This window comes from Lepisma saccharinum, chromosome 10 (assembly GCF_977018435.1).
Source record: "Lepisma saccharinum chromosome 10, izLepSacc3.1, whole genome shotgun sequence".
NCBI lineage: Eukaryota > Metazoa > Arthropoda > Insecta > Zygentoma > Lepismatidae > Lepisma > Lepisma saccharinum.
Window position 1 is genome coordinate 1,851,975 of NC_139238.1, and position 21,160 is coordinate 1,873,134.

Genomic DNA, 21,160 nt, shown 5'->3' on the forward strand with positions numbered 1-21,160 from the left:
AATTCGTCGTTGCACCTCTGCGTTTTGGAATCCAAGGATTCCACTTCTAGCTGGTGGACAATTAAGTACTTCTCCCATTGTAATTGTAGGTGCAGTAGATATTAGCTTATTTGAGCATAAAGTTTACGTCTAACGAATATAAAATATTACTACCTTGTTGATGGGCAATGTACATTGCTTCTTTTTCTTCTTATTTTGAACCGGAGTGGTTAGCACATCGCGTTACGACGCAAGGGGTCCCGGGTTCGACTGTCGGCTTGTGCATGGATGTTTGTGAGTCACCATTCATTAATTTCATCATATCATCTCATCACGCATCCCATCTTCGCAATTAGCCAAAATTGGCACAAAAACGGAGTACAATAAAGCAAATCGATCAATCAATCAAATCGTATTTTGGTTTCTTCACGTTCCAATTATACTTCTCTAGAATAGCAACGATAAAGATACATGAATAAGGAATAGGCGAGGGAACACAAAGAAAAACCAATATCTGGGCACATGAAACTTTTCATTTCATTTTCTCTCCCCAAAAAACTATTTCACTTCATTTTTTTTCGGAAGAAATCCGTCATAATACACGGTCAGTGTTTCGATTAATAAATAATCACATAACAATCACATGCGTTTAACAGAGTGGGTTATGGCAAAGATACTACGAATATCATATGCTACTGCTGCCTACACCCCATGTAATTCGTCTCGATTTTAAGAGAACACAACGTTGCAATTACCAAACATTTAGTTTAGTTTATTTTCCGTCAAGAAAATTTGTTGATTTAACCTCTACCAGGTAAATGGAAATCTGATCGTCATGATATGAATGCTGTTCTTTTAACGAATGTGGTTACAGTAACGTCATTGTCAATAGGGGAAACAGTCGAGTACTCGCTTGCTCCTACCTGTTTGCATATGAGGCATCGATACTGAATGGGAATTATTAAATTATTTCTTTCCCATTCTCAATTCCTTTGCCTCTGTCTACATATCTATACATAATGTGAACACTGAGAAATATTTGACGGTATATATTTCACAAGACCTGGGTAGTATGAGGGGATAGCAACAACAAGTAAATTAAAAAACGAGGAACATAGATAAGAAGAGGAATAAAAAGGACTGATGTGGGGTGAGAGGGCAATATGTTAAGAGAAACAAGTATGTTGTAAAAGAATGCATGCAAATACACACACACACACACACACACACACACACACATACATATATATATATATATATATATATATATATATATATACACACACACACACACACACACACACTATGTGGAAGAAAGTCATTGGACACCCGGTTTCAACTCTGAAACGAACTCCTCATGGAAAGGAGACAAAAGACGGATATATATATACGGCAGCAGGAGGCTTCTCAGATCATTCGCTGATAAAATGACGGACAGGAAAGAGCTCAGCATGTTTGAAAGAGGGATCATAGTAGGCTGCTCTATAGGAGGCATGACTATACGTAGCATAGCTGATGCCCGACAGGTCCATAAATCAACTGTAACCTTTTTCATCAAGAAGTGGAAGGAAAAGGGACACTGCAGCAATGCACCACGAAGTGGAAGACCCACGAAATTGGACGACCGGGACAGGAGAGTGCTGAAGAGGGAGATTCGGAAAAGCAGGACCCGTCCGATACATTCGATTGCAGAAGAGTTTCAAAGTGCTACCAATTTGACTGTTTCGACCAAGACACTTCGCAAGGAGGCCCATGCGCTCGGTTATCATGGCCGAGCTGCTGCCCATAAACCCCTGATAACAAAAAACAATAAACGGCAGTGACTACGCTGGTGTAAAGAGTGGAGAAACTGGACGGTGGAGCAATGGTGGAAGGTCCTATGGAGCGATGAATCACGCTTCACACTGTTTCGATCAGATGGGAGAGTGTGGGTATGGCAATTACCCGGAGAACGTCTGTTACCCGAGTGTGTAGTGCCCACAGTGAAATATGGTGGTGGCGGCATCATGTTCTGGGGTTGTTTCGGCTGGCATGGCATGGATCCACTGGTACTGGTGTATGGGCACGTGATGTCTGCGTCCTACCGAGATATTTTCGAAAACTCCATGCTCCCCACGTTGTGGCGTTTCTATGGAAACTAAGAATGTGTGTTCCAGCATGATAATGCGACTTGTCATGTTTCCAGGGCTACCATGGAGTGGTATGCAGAAAATAATGTCACCCGACTGGATTGGCCTGCTCAGAGCCCTGACCTCAACCCTATCCAACATTTATTGGATGAACTGGAGTGCCGATTGAGGTCGAGATCGCCTCGCCCTTCTACACTTCCAGGGTTGGTGACTGTACTACAGAAAGAATGGCGGAATATCCCACTCGGTGTACTACACGACCTTGTGGCCAGTTTACCATGAAGAGTGGCTGCTGTTATCACTTCCAAAGGCGGACCGACCTCCTATTGATTGCAAAAAAACTGATGGACTCCGCTGACATGTGGTGTCCAATGACTTTCTTCCACATAGTGTATATATATATATATATATAAGAAATGTAACTGATACTATAATTGAGGAAATATTTAATTAATTAATTGTCAAGTGCCAAAAAAACAATAGGAAAGTTAAAGAAATATACGATTGGCATGCGGACACTGCGATGTTTTGTTTCACAATGTCGAAAACATTGGCAGACTACTTTTAGAGTTCTATCTTTATTCATCACATCAATCAACAACTTATAATATTTTTTACGCTTGCCAGATCTTATCCACGACATCTGACAAAAACCGAATTTTTCGTACCCTTGGTTTACGACATAGTGGGTACATATGTTTTTTAAAACTAAACTTGGTACTGTAAGACACACCAGGATCCGTTATTTTTTCTCCTCTTGTTACTTTGCTTTCCTCCCGTTTGACAGTGAAAGTTTTTATGTTTATGTATGCGTCAGATATTTGGCCTCGAAAGCACTGGAATATTACTAAGTTCTCATTTTTATTTAAAACACAATCGATTTATGATAAAATTACATTACATGATTATTAAGGGATAAATGTTGAGAAATATGCAATACAATAAAATAGACAATACAATAAAATTGGTAGTTATCATTCCATGTACATAATTGAAGGGAAATTGGAAAGATCAAACTCCACTTTTCAGTTTTTAAACCGAGCCCGGAAAACAGTAGATATTAATGTGTACGTGTATAATGTCTAACAATGAGGGTGCAAATTTAAAAGCACTAAAAAGCCGTCAAATAAGCAAACAAATGGGCACAAAAATAAATAAAATATAAGCACTTAAAAAAACACCCTAAAATCAAAACACAGATTAATATTTATTTCCCACATGGGAAAAATATGTAATTTTATGTAATGGCCTTGTTTAAAACTATCAGCTGGTTACGTGATTTTCGGCTACTCCGAAAACGTATCCAGGACAGGGTTTGTTTTTCTACCTATCACTTTTTAAAAAAGAGGATAAGCAGTGCTCGAAGTGAGGGGGCATGGTTTCCCCGAGTTAGCAACATTTTCACAGATCATCCCACCCGCTGCCACACTGTTATCATGTCACCACATTAAAGTTAAACTAGGTCGGTATTGCTGCTACAACCGTTTTTCATCTCCTTCTTCTAAGAGAACTACTCCGCGGCGGAGTAGTTAGTACTGCGCGCTACGATGGCACAGGTCTCGGGTTGGAATCCTGGCCTGGATAGGTGTTCTTTGTGAGTGTCCCTTCTTCAGTTTTAAAGTATCATCACTAGGGTGCGGATTTTTGCTTATTTGCCTTCTTTATTCCTTTGCAGAAAAACATAGGCTTTAATGTTTAAAGTTCGTTTATAGTCCGAAAACGCATTTAGTGCGTATAAATGCCTATTTTGAGGGTTAGTGTCTATTTTGCTTAATCGTGGCTAAACATGCCTATTCTGCCTTTTTTGATAACTTCAGCTTGTTTTATGCGTCTTTGGCTTTCCCTACATTGAAGAAGGTAAGCTATTGGTTACATTGAACTGACTGAAATATGGTATTCTCCAAATTTGAACCCTCTACTTCCTTTTTTCCACCAGAAAGCGTCTGGTGTCAACCAGTACTCATCTGCTTTGTTGAGCGTGTGATAGGAGATAGGCAGTGTTCATATGTTTAAAAATGCCTAAACACAAGCAGCCAGAAGTGTATTAATCAAAAATGGATTGATGCAGAAGGTTGTTTTACGGTTGAAAACTTGATTTTTGTTATTTAGCGCCGCTTTTCTCCACGTTTGGCTAATCGCATCGATGAGGATGAGTGATATGATGAAACTGATGAAGAGACACTCAGAAGCAGTGGCGTGCACAAGGGGGGCTTGATGGGGGTTATAACCCCCTTTCGCCCAGTATTCCTAAAAAAAGAACGTTAAAGGTAGGAAAATATGACAAAATGAGGGCTGACTACCAAGAAAAATATACATAACCTCTCCCTTTCGAAAATCCTGGGCACGACACTGCTCACAAGGAACACCCATGCACAGGCCGGGATTCCAACCCGGGACCCCTGAGTTGTAGCCTTGTTGTACTAACAACTCCGCCACGGAGGTCGTCCCCACACGGAAAAGTAATTTTCTGTCAAGCTTGTATGAAGCAGACATCTTTAACTGTTAAATTACTTCCAAATAAACAATTTCTTTCACATGGGAAATATCACATGTACCTAGGTACTACATATGTATAGTTTTATGTATTGCACTTGTTCAAAAGTCTGAGCTGCTCACGTATAAATTCCCACTCCTCAGAAAATATTTTTCTACCTCTCACTTCGAGCACTGACACTAAGTCAAACGATATTATTTATTCTAAAATGTTATGCGCATACACAGATGAACAGCTCATCTACTCGTGCAAAAAGTGCAAGTAAAATACATTCAAATAAATAAATTAACCAGGTTGTGTTATCCTAGCTTCCCTGCAAATGATCATTTCATTCAAACTATTGTCATTTGTTTGTGAAATATATGTGCGCAATTAGTATAGTGGGTAACAGAAATTCATTTCTCCGGAGAAATTTTAATCGGAACATCCTTGAAAATATTTTTTTGTTAAAATGGTGCAAATTCTCTTTTCATCACTTCAGAACAATTATTCACGTAACAATCGTTAGCTCAAGTTATTTCTGTGAGAATTACTTTAACTGACGATTCTCTGAAATTTGTGAATTGTTAGAGCACTTTTATATATAAACTGGAATGCTAATTCAGTATGCATGTGCATTGGAAGTAAAAAAATGCCTATTTTAATGTATTTTTATTTTAGTTGCCTATTTTAGAGTCCTTTTTAAGTGACTATTTGCATCATTTTGGTGCATATTGCCTGCCTATTTCAGAGGTTTTTAGTGCCTATAAATCCGTACCCTAATCATCACACATCCTCATCTTCGCGAGCATCCAAGAAAATTTAAGTAAAATAAACAAAATCAATCAATGGAAATTCGTACATTAGGCTAAAACTTAATGAAGAAGATTTCAGGCTTAATTCTGCTCCGTCCAGTGTGTCCGGTATTGAGCTACATGTGCAAGTAAATATATCTGCAAAAAGATACCATTATATTAAATTTTAATTTTAAACTGTGAAATGCGAGAAATTTCTCAATTTTCAAGTAAAATCATAATAATTGTATTTGCCACTTTATTCTCACCATTTTTATCGTTGCCATTTTATCCGCTTGCCATTTTCAATTTGCCACTTTTTCCGTTGCCACTATTGCCTTTGCCATTTTTACGTAAATTCCACCAGTTTCATGCCCAATTGTTTGCAACTTATGAAAAAAAATTGCACCCTTAAAATAAATTGTGGATGTTCCCAATAAAATGTATCTGAAGAAATGAACTTGCGTTACTCATTGCGCTGATTGCGCACATTACACTAATACGTGAGCTGTTAATTTGTATGGCATTACATTATAGAATAAATAGCATCGTTTGACTTATGCAACACAAATGCACTACACTAAGTTTTTCACATAACTTAGCATTGTTTCATTCAGAACTGAGGCAATGTAAGAGGGTTCATCTCGGTGTGCATTGTTCACCATTTACTCTTGTTTCCTAATAACGCGATAGGTAGAAAAACATTTTCAGAGGAACCTAAAATCACGTACAGAGAACCTGAGTTTTGAGCAAGGATATTTTGTAAAACTATATTGGTATGTTTATGTGGGATAGAATATTTATTTGTATAGTAATTTAACACCAGCTGTCAGTGGGGCCGATATCCGTGGGGAAGTGAATGGCACAGCAGGGGTTCCAGGTTCGAATCCTGGCCTGGGCATGGATGTTCTTTGCGAGTGTTCCTTCATAAATGTCATCATGTCACCCCTCATTCGAATATTCGCGATTAGCCAAAAGTGGAAGAAAAGCGATGCTGAATAACAAAAATCAAATTTTCCGTCGGTGGTTAAACAAACATTTGCAGAAATCCATTTTTAAATCAATACACATCTGGCAGTCTTGTGCTTTTGGCATTTTTAAAAATATGAACATGATATCTCCACAGATAACTGTCTACTTCCTTTCACACACACGCACAACAAAGAAAATGAGTTCGGATTGACTGCTACAAGATTTCAGGTGGAAAAAAGAAAGGGTAGTTAGGCTGTAGGTGTCGTTATGTCCACGGTGATGACTGATGAGTCACCAACAGGTTGTCCAGTTTGCTTACCCCGATTGAGGCTTTGTCAGTTCAACGTCAACGAAGGCTTACATTCAACATAGGGAAATCCAAAGGTGCATAACAAAGCTGAAATAAGCAAAAATGGCAGAATAGGCATTTTAGGCACGATTAAGCAAATTAGGCACTCACCTAATAGGCATTTATAGGCAATATAAAAATGCGTTTTTGGACTAGAAACACCATGAAACGAATTAAAATTATTAAAGCCTATGTTTTACTACGAAAGAATGAAAATGGCAAATACGCAAAAAATCCGCAAGCTATTGATATGTAAACATCTAAGTTGTGGGATCACTTCATCCTCTGCACAAATATGTTGAACTTGATCTCACTACGTGGCAATTACTAGAATTCCATGGAAAAGGAAGACTTGCCCCGCAGGTGTTCAAAACCCCTACCTCCACCCCATCCTTTGTTGTAAGAGGGACAGATTCGATTTGAAGAAAGACATTTATTCTTGGAAACCATGATGGTAATCTCACAGAAGGAACAGGAGCATTTACTATAGCTTGGTGAATGAAGAGTTTTGAAGACAGAGTTGACATGGAAATATAATGGGTGGAAGTTTTTGAAAAGAGAAAATGAATGAGACAGAACAACAATCAAAGTACAAGTACAATAGTACTGTGTTATCATTTTAAATATGTCAGTCAATTTCTACAATTATTTTCCATGGTTAATTGTATCGTGGGGTTCCCTTTGGTTAACTTCCATATAATGTAATGCACACGCTGTCGCTTTGAAATCTAAGGATCTCGGGAATCCACTACTAGCAGACACACAATTTGCTTAGCCCACTGGCGTACGCGGAGGAGGGGGGAATAAGGGGCTACAACCCCTCCCCGAAATTTCTTGACACTAAGAAAATCTAAAGAAGTTGGGAAAACTTCCCTTTAAATTACCCTCCAGCAACCATTTTTTTCTTTGAGTTACTTCTGAAACGAAAGTTTAAAATAATTATTGGAGCTCCTATGTCATGAAAAAGGAAATACAACAGCGAGGCAGTGGCGGCGATTAGAGGGCGAGGGGGCAATTGCCCCCCAACTTTTCGCCACTTTTGCCCTCGTACTTTGCTAAACCTTATCTACAAAGGAAAATATACTGCCTTTGCCCCCCCCCCCCCCCCTAGTTTTGGCACATTGTCCCTGCCGGTTTTGGAATCCAATCGCCGCCACTGCACCGAAATTGATTTACGGTGATGCATTCTATGATCCGAGCAAATTTAATCTCACTCTGATCACTAAAGGTTAGATTCATGGCACTGAACTGACTACATTCAGGTGTAATTGGTACAACTTCGATTGAAATCTCATAATATTTGAGTGAGGTATAGTGGAACCACAAGGAAAGAAACCTGCGCAGACCCCATCGCGCTGGCGGGTGGGGGAAAAAGACAGGAGGAAGGAGCCTTCAGAGTCGGCAACGTCAGTGTTGCCAGACCTATTGATTTCTCGGTAGGATTCCATAATAAACTATTGCTATGGCACCTCCGACGGCCAGCTCAAAAACACGTTTCCTGCTCATCTTTACTTGAACATGGAGGGGAGATGTGGAGTGGAACTCCACTCAGCCGTGAAAAGTGCTGTTTGAACTGTGAAATTATGTCAAACGCTACTCAATTGTGCTAGGACATTATTTCATTACTTTTACTACATTACTATTTTTAAATGGCTGTATTTTATCCCACCCTAAACTCTATTTCTATTTTAGTTATTTTACGTCGCTTTTGTGCCTCTACGGGTAAGTACAACAATATGAATGAATGAAAAACTGATGAAATGGATGAAGTGACACAGACACAGTGAAAAACGTCCTTGCCTTACTAGGTAGAAACACTGACTTCGTAGCGTGGGCAAATTATGTTATACATGTATGTGTTTGTGGGTGTGTGTGTGTATTTCTAGCAGATGGGGAGGATGGGTGGCACCCTAGCATAAGCCTTGCTATCTTGAATTATTGAAGAAGACATGCTGTCTAATTCACCAAATATATTTCACATACGTAATGCATTTTTTCATTATGGTGCAGGACGCGTGCCACCCCTATCGATAGCTGCACACGAACACCATCAGAAGGCAAATTGATTTGTTATTGTTAGCATTCGACTTGAAAGATTGTGGAAAATCGCTGACAACGAAAGGCGGCACGTTAGCTTCATCTGTGAACACAACTTTCTACCATTTCCTGTCATAAAAATTCCTCGCGATAATAGAGGCATCCCAACCCCTTGTGTCGATGCTGAGAAAGGGCAAATTTGAGGATGTTTTCCACGCACCCTCTAACCGGAAAATGCGGAAGAGATGAAAGATGTTGGTCGGTTCCTTCGGGCGGTTTACTTTCTTTTGTTTGAAACATGTCCACTCCTGAAATGGAGATCTTCGGTATATTTTCGCCAAACACAGGGTGCTGGGTTTAGCACCATTGTTACAAAAGTATCTGTGACGTTTACACCGTAAACAATGCGCGCCACTCCCCCTTGCCCCCCCCCCCCACAGTGCGCACAACTATGCCGCCCTTCCCCCCCAAGAACGTCGTTCATCCTCTTCTATTAGATCATCGGATTTTGTAGCAGAACTTCTGGTTTCCAAGGAACAATCTCCCGAATTTTTCAAATCTGACCTGGCAACACTGCCCCGAACACCGATAACGGCAGGGAAGTTGCGCGAACGCTTTGGACGGAAGGTTTTTTTCCTTGTGGTCGAGCTATAGAACCTTCTTTCCGGATCAAGTAAAATACGGAGTGACGTGCACTGAGGAGTAGCTAGTCTAGCAGAGATAGATTAATCAATCTCACATATCTAATTTTCAAATCACAATATTTATTGTCCTGTTGAAGCCACAGTTCACATACAACACTTTTCTTTCACATGCTTCTCGTCCCTCGGTGAGATCAGCTGGCAATGAATAGTGTGCTTCCTAAAGGTAGTACAATTTTGTTGCTGAAAAATATTTTTTTGATTTGTGGCGATTTTATCTTGATATCAAGCCAGAATTGCCAATAATGTTATTAATATCTTGATTACTATTTGTATTCTAATTTAAATAAATAGTGTGCTTTCATGTGCTAGCGAATGCCTAAAAAGATAGTACAATTTTGTTGCTGAAAAATATTTTTTTGATTTGTGGCGATTTTATCATGATATCAAGCCAGAATCGCCACAATAAACTCATTAATATCTTGATTAATATTCGTGTGCTTATAAAAATACATAGTGTGCATTCATGTGCTAACTATGTGCAAACGTTTGAGATATAATTTCATAATTTATTAATATGTGGCGATTTCCACTTGACATACGTTTTTCCACCGCCTCACCACTCACCATCACCAGTTCCAGATAGAAACGAAAAGGCCTTGCCACTGTGAAGGACTTTTAATTCAATGCAAGCATCACACTGTAAATTGTTCGCGACACCCATTCATAATGCGCAGCTCTTCTTGGATGTATCCGATTAAAATCGTGTGCAATGGCATGCGAACTTCTCTCCCTAGACATCACTTTGATCTCGATGCGTTACCGATGCGCTAAACTAATTTTAAGGCATTTTTCTAACACCTCGAAAAGGAGCAAATTGGTACAAGAATTCAGTTATAACTTTTTACTGGTTAAAGATACGTCGAAAAAACCTTCACCATTGCATTTCTCGTGAAATTCTAGCCTGATTTGATATATCATATCACCCCCTTCTCATTTAAAATTCTGAATTTGAATTCAAGATGGCTGACATCAAGATGGCCGTCGACCACGCGGGTGGCGTCAATGTGGTTCCCCCTTGGCCTGATAACGATTGGTCATCACCATTTCCATGTTGCGCGCTGCAGTACCGGGTGTGTTAAGTGACTTTTTGAGCCACCCTGTACAATTAAATTCAACACATTTTTGTACTTAATACGTCATTTGTATTTATTCTTTTACAAACAATATACAGTTCCACTAGAAGGGAATTTTGCAGCATATTTTACTTGCCCTATTTGAGAAATGTTACACCTTTATGCCCATTCGGTTAACCTGCTCATTGTCTCTCCTACTAAATAATATAATTCTAATAATTTGGATAATGGCCTCTCTTGGCTCACCAGAACATGTGCACTTAGAAGATCAAAATCAAATCTTTCTTATTCTATAATTTGATGCACATACACAGATAAACAGGTCATATAATCGTTCAAAAATAAAATAATGCAAATGCTTTCAATTAATCAGGTTATGTTATCTTAGCTTTCATGCAAATGAGAATATGATTAAAATTATAATCCATTGTCAATGAAACATTTGTGCGCAATTAGCGCAATAGGTAACGCTAGTTCATTTCTTCCCAGAAATTTTAATTGGAACACCATTTAAAATATTTTTTTGGTTAAAAGGATGCAAATTGCTTTTCATCCCTTTTTGTGCGTACAATTGAACACAAAATTGCATGTAGTCCAGTCTCGCCTAATCCCCTTTGCCTAACTGCTTATCGGCACAGTACGCGTATAATGTGATTTATGAAATTTAACGGTCTCTCCACAGGCCGAAATGCCTGTTTTTTCATGCTGCATTTATTGAAAAAATGTGTCTTAATATATGTACATTTAGAAACTTTTTTGTTTTACCTACTTTATACCCTACTGCCTATATCTTTACTTTTTACGCCTATTTTTTTTAATTTTCAATGACATTTTTAGAATGTGTTTTTAAAAAATTGTGCATAGCTTAGTTTTCTTTCAAAAACATTATTTATTAGCACATTACGATGTTGCCAGTTGCCAGAAACAATTACAAAGCTGGGAGAAAGAGGTGAAACTCTTATCCACTAAAGTCTTGGAGGAATCGGTGCAGCTACTAATTGAAGTGTCAGGAGAAAAAGTTAGCTGTTGAAGAAAAGTGCAAAGGTGTAATGAGTAAAAATGTGGAACTGGAAAACTTGAAAACGATTTGTGATATTCTTAAACCAGAAAAAATATTTTATTCACGATATGAATCCAGTTCTTACAATAGCCTATTTCATGGGTGGTCAAATGAGATCATTCTCGTTATGAAAATCATTCTTTCTGACAGACGGCTATCAATGAATGTTCAAGAAAGCAAAAAACAAAAAAAAAACTAGTGGTTGTGTGTAATCAAGGCAACAAATGAAAGTAAATATGTTGTTTACATGTTGATTTTAAAATGAAATTATAGAGATAAATTATTTGGAACTTTCCAACTTTATTTTTGTTTATTGTGCCTATTTTTTAATTTGGTGCCTATTTTCAACATTATAAATGCCTTTTTGTCTGCCTATTCTAACCAAAATAAATGCCCGAACTCCGGTGCAAGTTATGAAAGTCATTCTTAGTTATCCTTGATATCACACACCTGGTTAGGTTAGATAAAACAAGAACAAGCAGAACATTAAGCGTCGATGAAGCAGCTTAGAGTTTCTAATCCGACTAAAGTCAGAGATTGAAGTGGGACGAGTGGAGGATTGTTTCTGCCTACTAAAAGATCGACCAAGAAATGGAGTCATATTTTCCTTTATCTTATAGAAAATATAACAAACACCCCCGGCTGCTGGATTGTGTGACAATGCTCCTTTTTCGGAGCAACACCTGACTATTTGGCATGGGCACATGTTGGGAATTGTTTGGTGTTTACTTGGATCAAAATTTCCCTCATTCGCCCTTCCGACCGGTTTAGGCGGTTAGGCGAAATGGGATGCCATCCGAAATTGAGGTATTTGTTCAAATTGGCCAAATGGTTAATGCAAGTTCTTTATATCAGAATTACTTTATTTCACAATTTCCTGCGAAGATGAATTTTTAATTAATACCAGTGGCGTGTCCAGGATTTTCGCAGTAATTTCTATCATTTACTGCCTTTCACTTTTTTAAAATAATACTGGAGCAAAGGGGAGGGGTTAAGATCCCCATCGATCCCCTCTTGGCACGCCACTGATTAATACATTTCTGGCTGTCATATCCCTTGTCATTTTGAAACACATGATACCTCCTCATACAACCACATTTTTTCACAGGCACAACAAAGCAAATGAGTATTGATTGATTCCCACAAATCTTTCAGGGGAAAAAAGAAGAAGGGGAGAGCTGGCGTCGTTACGTCCACATATATGATGAGTCACTAACAGGTTGTCCAGTTTGCTTACCCCGATTGAGGCTTTCAGTCAGTTCAACGTCAACGAAGGCTTACATTCAACATAGGGAAAGCCAAAGGCGCATAACAAAGATAAAGTAAGCAAAAATTGCAAAATAGGCATTTTAGGGACGATTAAGCAAAATAGGCACTCATCTAATACTAATAGGCATTCATAGGCAACATAAAAATTCGTTTTTAGACTAGAAACACCATGAAACGAATTAAAAATATTAAAGCCTATTTCTTACTAGACCCGGTGGAGGAGGCACATTGTAGTTCGGATCCAACTTTAAACAAGAGGTGGTCATTTTCGTTCAATCTCCCTCACCTTCATGCCTCGCCCTCACACGCCTTCACCCTCACGGCTCGCCCTCACCCTCACGGCTCGCCCTCACCCTCACATGCCCACACGACTCGCTTTTCACCCTCACGGATTTTCCTTGCCCTCGCCCTCACCATCACACGCCCTCACCCTCACGACTCGCCTTTCGCCCTCACACACCCTCACCCTCATGACTCGCCTTCATCCTCACCCTCACACGCCCTCACCCTCACGGATTGACATGGCCCTCACCCTCACACGACCTCACCCTCACGACTAGCCTTTCGCCCTCACCCTCACGCACCCTCACCCTCACGGATTGACATGGCCCTCACCCTCACGACTCGCCTTTCGCCCTCACCCTCACACGCCCTCACCCTCACGACTCACAGGTCGCCCTCACCCTCACACGCCCTCACCCTCACGATTTGCCTTTCGCCCTCACCCTCACACGCCCTCACCCTCACGACTCACCAGTCGCCCTCACCCTCACACGCCCTCACCCTCACGGCTCGGCTTCGCCCTCACCCTCACACGCCCTCACCCTCACGACTCACCAGTCGCCCTCACCCTCACACGCCCTCACCCTCACGACTCACCAGTCGCCCTCACCCTCACACGCCCTCACCCTCATGGCTCGGCTTCGCCCTCACCCTCACACACCCTCACCCTCACAAGTCTTCGGAGGGTGAGGGTGAGGGTGAGGTGTGCCCTCATGAGGGTCGCCCTCCGGAGGGTGACCACCTCTGGTCCATACAGCGGTTCCAGTGTTGCTGCCACTTCTCATAGCCGTGCAGGAAGTCTTGACCTGAGATGCCTTTCAGAGCACTCGTCGCGGCTGCTTGGACCGTTTCAATCGTCCAAAAATGTGTCCTTTCAGGCCGAATTGAGCCTCAAGAACAATAACGTGTCGGCTGAGCCAGGTCTGGGTTGTACGGTGGGTGGGGAAACGTTGCCACATTTTTCTTGGACAGGAATTCCCTGAGTGAGATGGCGCGTTGTCGTGGTGAAGAAACCACTTGTCTGCATGTTCAAATCTTCCGAAATGATGGGGTACAGAACCGATTTCGGCAGTCCCATCTTATCTACGATTACCCTCACACTCAAACGTCGGTCAGAGTACAAAGCAGACTTCACTCGAGTCACATGGTCGGCAGGTGTGGACGTCGATAGACTCCCTGGGCGTTATTCGTCCTCCGCGTCGTCTCTCCCCTCTTTGAACATCTTGTGTCACCTGCACACTTGTGTTTTCGACGAAGTCTCGTCCCCATAGGCTTGTCTTAACATGTCAAAAGTGTCGGTAGAGGATTTACCCAGTTTGACGAAAAATAGAATGTTATCAGGTACCGCTGCTCCAAACTGCGCTGCATTTTTGGCCGTGACGAGATACAAAACCGAGTGAAGGCAACTGAGTTGCGTCAGACTGTATACCTGATAACCCCCACCAATCGTCCCGCCCAATGGATCCATCCTCCGACCCTTGCGATTGACCTGCCAAAAGTGGTCACTCGGCCCCCGTGGCGGAGTGGTTAGCACATCGTGCTATGACGCCAGGGACCCAGGGTTCGAATCCCGGCCTTGTCATAGATGTTTGTGAGTGTCCATTCATCAATTTCATCATATCATCACTCATCCCCATCTTCGCAAATTAGCCAAAAGTGGCGAACCAAAGAAAGGAAATCAATCAGTCAATTACTTTTGGGACAGACCTTGTATTCTCGAGATGTCGTATAAAGTGGTAGAGATCGGTTAGTTCATCGAACTCTCCAGCCTTACTATTGCCTATTTTTGGGGGAGGAGGAAAAGGTCGATAGGTGCCGGGGCTTGTCCCGGGTTCATACCTTTCTGAAGATGAGGCTGCTCAATGACAAAAACAACAACAATTTTCGTCTGACCTAAGCAGTCAATCCAGAATTGCCGCGTACTCATTGGACGCATATTCCAGAAGCATTCGCCAATTCCTGTGGCCAACAACTCATGTCCAAGGACGCATTGTTTTTGTTTTTTTTAACTTACCTCCGGAAACACATTAATGAAACATTCCATTCCCGTCTTCCAGTGCCTCCATGAAACCTAATTACACGACCCTATTTATAACTCGATATTCCAAAACAACAAGCTAACACCTGCTCTGGTAACGGCACTACCTGGGGTTACGAAAAGTTCCGACATTTTCCGGAAGGAAATTTGCAAGGGAATATAATAACATCATCGTGTTACATGTTTGCGGCGTAGCATGTCTAATTGAGGTACGTCTGGAATTTTGTAGCAATTAGACAGGCAATTCTCCATGGAGAACAGAATATGCATCTTCTAGCTGTTCACCGAATAAGTTCGAATTACTAATGTAGCTCGTCTTGCTGCCAATCCTTCTCTCTCTCTCTCTCTCTCTCTCTCTCTCTCTCGTATAATGAACAGACCTTAATTAACCTGAAGCTACCATACCTTCAGACATCTTCACATTAATGTCATACTTTTAAAACATATTTTTTTTAATATTGTTTTTCCATAAAATTAAGTCACTAATTAGCCTTGTCTCTATTCTAAGGTGACCCGGGAATCTCTAGAGCAAGACCGTGCATAACGGTAGAGAAGGGGAGAAAGCGAGTGGGTGAAACGAAGCAGTACATGCTGCTACAAACGGCTGGTAGCTGCAATGGCTTTTCCACCCTCCACACATTCCCGTTCGTTCTCGTCCGTTCATTGGTCGAGTCCTCTGGAGTCTCTACTTGCGCAGAGAATTGCTTTCGTTCGCTCGCTCAAGAGATTTCCGGGACAGAGTATAGTCGGGACAGTCCTGACTTTTTTAACGTAAATAGGGACGCCAAAGTGTCCCCTTTGGCAATGACGTACCGGCGTAGAATTACTGCAAAAATACACCTTCTCTACTATTACTATGAACTGTGGCATAGTAACATTCAGTCATTCACACCTGACTACAGCACGGCTTATACAGTATGACCCAAAAAAATAACTCTTCATTCTAGATCATGTGTTCGAGATGACCTCCATTTAGCTCCGTGCATTTCTTGAGGCGCAGCACAAAGTTGTCCAAGACGTCCTTACAAACAGACCGAGGACTGGCTCTTATCTCCTCCCTGATGGTTGGAGACAGCCCCAAAGGAAGAAATCTGGGTGGCTGAGATCTGTGCTATAAGGTGCCCGCTCAAAATCAGTCTTGAGATTGATCACATGGCCTCCAAAGGACCTCAACATCCCTTTCTTTGCTGAACTAACTTTCTGGGACTTTCTGGGACGTCCTGAGTGTCTTGGACGGTTTTCACTTGCTGCATTGAGGTTCTCTACAGTCCCATACTTCTCAAAGTGGTTCACCCAGGTTTGTATTCTGCTTTTGGAGGAGACCTTCTAACATTCGAACTGATGCATGAAAGTCTCCTGGATTTTCTTGGACGAGCCTGTCTTCTAGTAATGTTTCACGCTGTATATTTTTTGCTCGAGCTTCCACTGAGGTCTGGTTGTGTTCACAGGCGTTGCTTCTGTTATGTCCTGCAAAATAAGGGTGAGTTGTGAATGAATGTAGGAGATATCACCAAAAGTGCGCGGGGCCCGTTTTTATTGAGTCACCCTGCAGTTATTGTTAAATGCCATTGTAACTTTATCAGTTGGTAGCAAAGTAAAGCAAACAATCAACTTTGATTCCATTATTATTGAAAACTTTTGTCTGCTAAAAGCAAAAGTAATTTTTCACTACTACTTCTAAGCAGCTCCCAGAAGTGTCTGAGGTTAGAATGAAAGTTTGTTTGGTGTTTTAAGTCCACTTTTATGCACAAATAGGCTAATTGGGACTGGACCTACAGTTTAAAGTGGCATTCGAACCAGTGTATGTCTCCACCGGGAATCGAACCCGGTTAGAATGCAAGTGGTTTATCTCATAGACAGATACATGTCGCATGTGGTTGGTTGAGGGAAATTGTCGTAAGATTTCATTGGCTGTTGGAGTTTGCATTCGCGTGACTTCTGCCATATTGTGTAGATGAACCAGAAACACACTCAATGTACCAATATTGGTTGTATTTAGACATGAGACGTAGCAGAGATGAAACAATTGCATCCTAAATAGACCACAGTCAAAATATTTCTGTTTGTTTACTATTTGGAGATAGAACATTTACATTCTCAATGGACGATGACGATATATCTGGCAACTAGCGAACCTATTAACAGAAGTTATGGCACTTACGTACCAACAGCATCCAGTCATGGGTCAAGGAAAGGACGAAACACGTCCAGAATAAATTCCACCTTGTTGAACCTTCCAAAAACGCGAATTTACACAGTGAAAAAATTGTGCAGAGGCGGTGAAGCAAGCCTTAGATAAACAAGCAAATGTTTTTCTCGAACCACTCGTTCCGATAGGAAGGAAAAGTGCGTGCAACAAAATCCGAAATGTGCGTAATAAGGGGGGTGGGCATGCGTTATCTGCAAACACTCCCCCGAGCACGTATGCTGGAACGTAGGGATTCTTGTGTGTTTAGAAAAGAACTCAACGCTTGTCTCAAGCGAGTATTTGCAGCTTCCAACTCGGTAGGAGACGGACTCGTTTGATTGTTTAGACATGCATTTCATACGGGGCCGGGAAGGGGTAGTGACGATTGACACTTCACACCTGCAATGACAAAAGGTAAACTTTCTTACAAGGAACAGCTCTGGAAATCCAAAGAGTCAACATGAGGTTTACCAGAAACCCTGGAGAAAATATGTCGCTTTAAGTATATTCTTGGTTTCACTCTGTAACTTAGCGATTCGGTTATTTTGAGCCACGTATTTGTATGGTGTGGACGAAACTTGAATGTGAACGCACACGTTTTTATGTTGCTTAGCCTGAGCGGCCGCAGGAAGGTTCAGGAGAGGCATCCTTTCCCCTAGAAGGAGGAAAAATTGCTTAATAATAATTCATTTTTCTCTTTTGTTTAACTACGTTTTCCTGATATTCATTCTCTAGCTAGATTTTCGTTTTCTCTCCTATGAATTAGAATCTTGTTTCTTCTTGCCTTCTTTCTCTCTCTCTCTCTCTGTGTGTGTGTGTGTGTGTGTGTGTGTGTGTGTGTGTGTTTATCTTCTCTATTTTTATCCCTTTCCCCGTTTCTCTTTTCTATCTCTATGTCTGTCTCTCTCTTTCTATTTCTCTCTCTCTCTCTCTCTCTCTCTCTCTCTCTCTCTCTCTCTTGTTATCTTTAACTCCATATATGTTTCCCTCTTCCTCCATTCTTATATATTTCTCTCATTTTTTCTCTCTCCATCTCTTTCTCTGTATCTCTTTTTATTTTTCTCTCCATCTCTCCCCATTCTATCTCTTTTTATTTCTCCATCTATCTATGTATCTTCTATCTTCCTCTCGCTATCTCCCTTTTTCTCTAAGTCTCCCTCTCCATTTCCCACCCATCTCTGATAGGGTTCGGGGTGAAGGACTTGGTAATGTGGATTAATAACCAGACGGTAAACAATTAACATATTTAATATTCACTGGACGTTATGTCCGAAACATACAAAATACATTGAACCATGATATCAAGCATTACACAGAATATATCTGCTTGTGATTTTTCTTCTTCTTGGCCGTGAAGACCAAGCCTTGTAGCCATATCTGGACCGTATCATCCCTCCAGGTGTCCCATAAAAAAAAAAAAATCAGATATGCTGATGACCGTATCGATCTGGTGGGCGGCGAACCCTGGTAGACCTTCTCGGAGACGAGTGAGGTGTGCTAGGACCTGGTCCTGGGTATCCGGCTCTGCCTGGGGTAGGTTCTGGTACTGTTCCACCGGGGTTGGCTGAATTTCTATTTGGTATTGTAACGTTGAAGTCGTCGTCATCTGCAGTGTCACGTGAAACACGTCTCTTCAACCACCTGGGATGTACCACTCGTTTGATTCCATCTTCCAACATTATCTCGTAGAGGATGCTATCCCCAATTCGACGAATGACAACTCCTGGGATATAATTTGGAGTGCCGTGCTTAGGTGATTGAACCCAAACTGCTGAGTTGATGGCGAAAGTACCATATTTCGATGAAGAGTCGTTCCGAAACTTTGCTGACTTCCTCGGCTTGAACGGAGATTCACTCGACAGAGGCACATTGTTTGGTTCCCACCAAAATCTGGGTTGGTGTTTCAAGACCGAAAGTGCTGGTAAGCTTCCTTTTCCACCCAGTCGCGTGTTCCGAAGGATGAAAAGAAGGTTGGCAATCCCCATATCAAGTTCAAGCGTGCTCAGATTGGGTTTGTCAGTTATAAGCTTGACAAGAGCGGTTTTGACAGTACGAACGTATCGTTCGGCTAAGCCGTTGCTAGGGCTGTGATAAGGCGGTGAAGTAACATGTTTGATACCATTCTTAAGACAGAAGTTACGAAATTCGAGAGAAGTGAACGTTGGGCCGTTGTCGGATACGATAGTATTTGGTATCCCTAGCGTGGCGCAAGATTGCATAAGCCAGCGGATCGTTTCCTTTGAGTCCAATGTGTGTACAGGCCATACTTCTGTCCACTTGCTGAAGGCGTCTACTATCAGTAGGAACTTACGCCCTGCAAAGAAAAAGTGGTCTATATGCCATCTCTCGTTCACGTACGAAGCGAGAGGCCATGAAGAATCGGGTCCGTTGCGGACCTTAGGAGCATTAGCTCGGCATGTATTGCAGCTCGCTACAAAATCCGTAATCTCTGCTGACATGCCTGGCCACCAAAATCTGGATAGACACAACTCTTTCATACGAGTTGAGCCTATGTGTCCATCGTGTAAAGCTCTAAGAACTTCATTCCGTTTAACTGTGGGAATGATAAGTCTACCCGACCACATGAGCGTTCCCTGCTCGTACGTAAGGTGAGCTCTTCTTTCGAAGAACGGTGCGAGCTTCTTTCGTTCAGTAGACGTGTTGAGTTGATCTGGCCAACCATTTACTACACAGGACACAACTAATGAGAGCAGTGGGTCTTCTGAAGTGGCGTTCTGTATTGCGTCTCGAGAAAGAGGAGTTACAGCGTCTTCAATGGACCCGAAATATGCATGAAGTTCTTCTTCTCCAGCTGGTATTGTGTCACGTGTTTGCGTAGGCAACCTGCTTAGCATGTCAGCTACTTCTACCTTGCTGGAATGAATTATATTATATTGGTATGAAGATAAAAGTAGAGCCCATCTCATCAATCTATTGGATGAATGTTTTGAAATGGCTCGATCCGGAGAAAATATAAACTTTACAGCACGTGCATCTGTAACAATCTCGAACTTGGATCCGAGTAAAAATTTGTGAAATCGCTTGATACCGTGAACTATGGCTAGAGCTTCTCTCTCTACCTGGGAGTATCTCCGCTCCGTCTCACTGAAGGTGGTAGAAGAGCAGGCGATGGTCTGTAGACCGTTATCAACTCGATGACACAATTGCGCGCCACAGCCGAAAGGAGAGCCATCAGTGATAAGTACAACTGGCTTTGTTGGGTCGAAAGGCACAATAGGATTTACCTGTCGAAGTTCCGCCATGATGCTGTCGAACTCGTGTTGACAGTTATCGTCCCAATTCCAAGAGACGTTTTTCTTGAGTAATGAAAGCAAAAAATGAAGTTTCGAAGCTAAGTTCGGTACAAACTTTCGATGAAAGTTGATCATCCCGATGAAGGAACGTAATTGTGATTTGTCTTGAGGGGGTGGAGAATTTAGGACGGCCTCCAAGTTCTTGTCTGACGGCCGTATACCAGTGACGTCAATCTTGTATCCTAGGTACTCGATAGATGAGGTTATGAATTGGCTTTTGCTGGCGCTCGCTTTGACATTGTGTTTGGCCAGACGATTCAGGACATCACACGTGCGTGTGAAGCATTCTTGCAAAGTTTCACCTCCGATGATGACGTCATCAAAGTAGAAGGAAACTCCGGGAATGTCATCTAGTATCTTCGCTAGGACCATTTGAAACAGATCTCCACTTATGTTTATGCCAAAAGGTAGTCTGTGAGGTTTATATAAGCCCCAAGGTGTGTTGACGACAGTGATGCGTTTGGCAGCTTCAGAAAGTTCCAACTGTCCGTAAGCCATT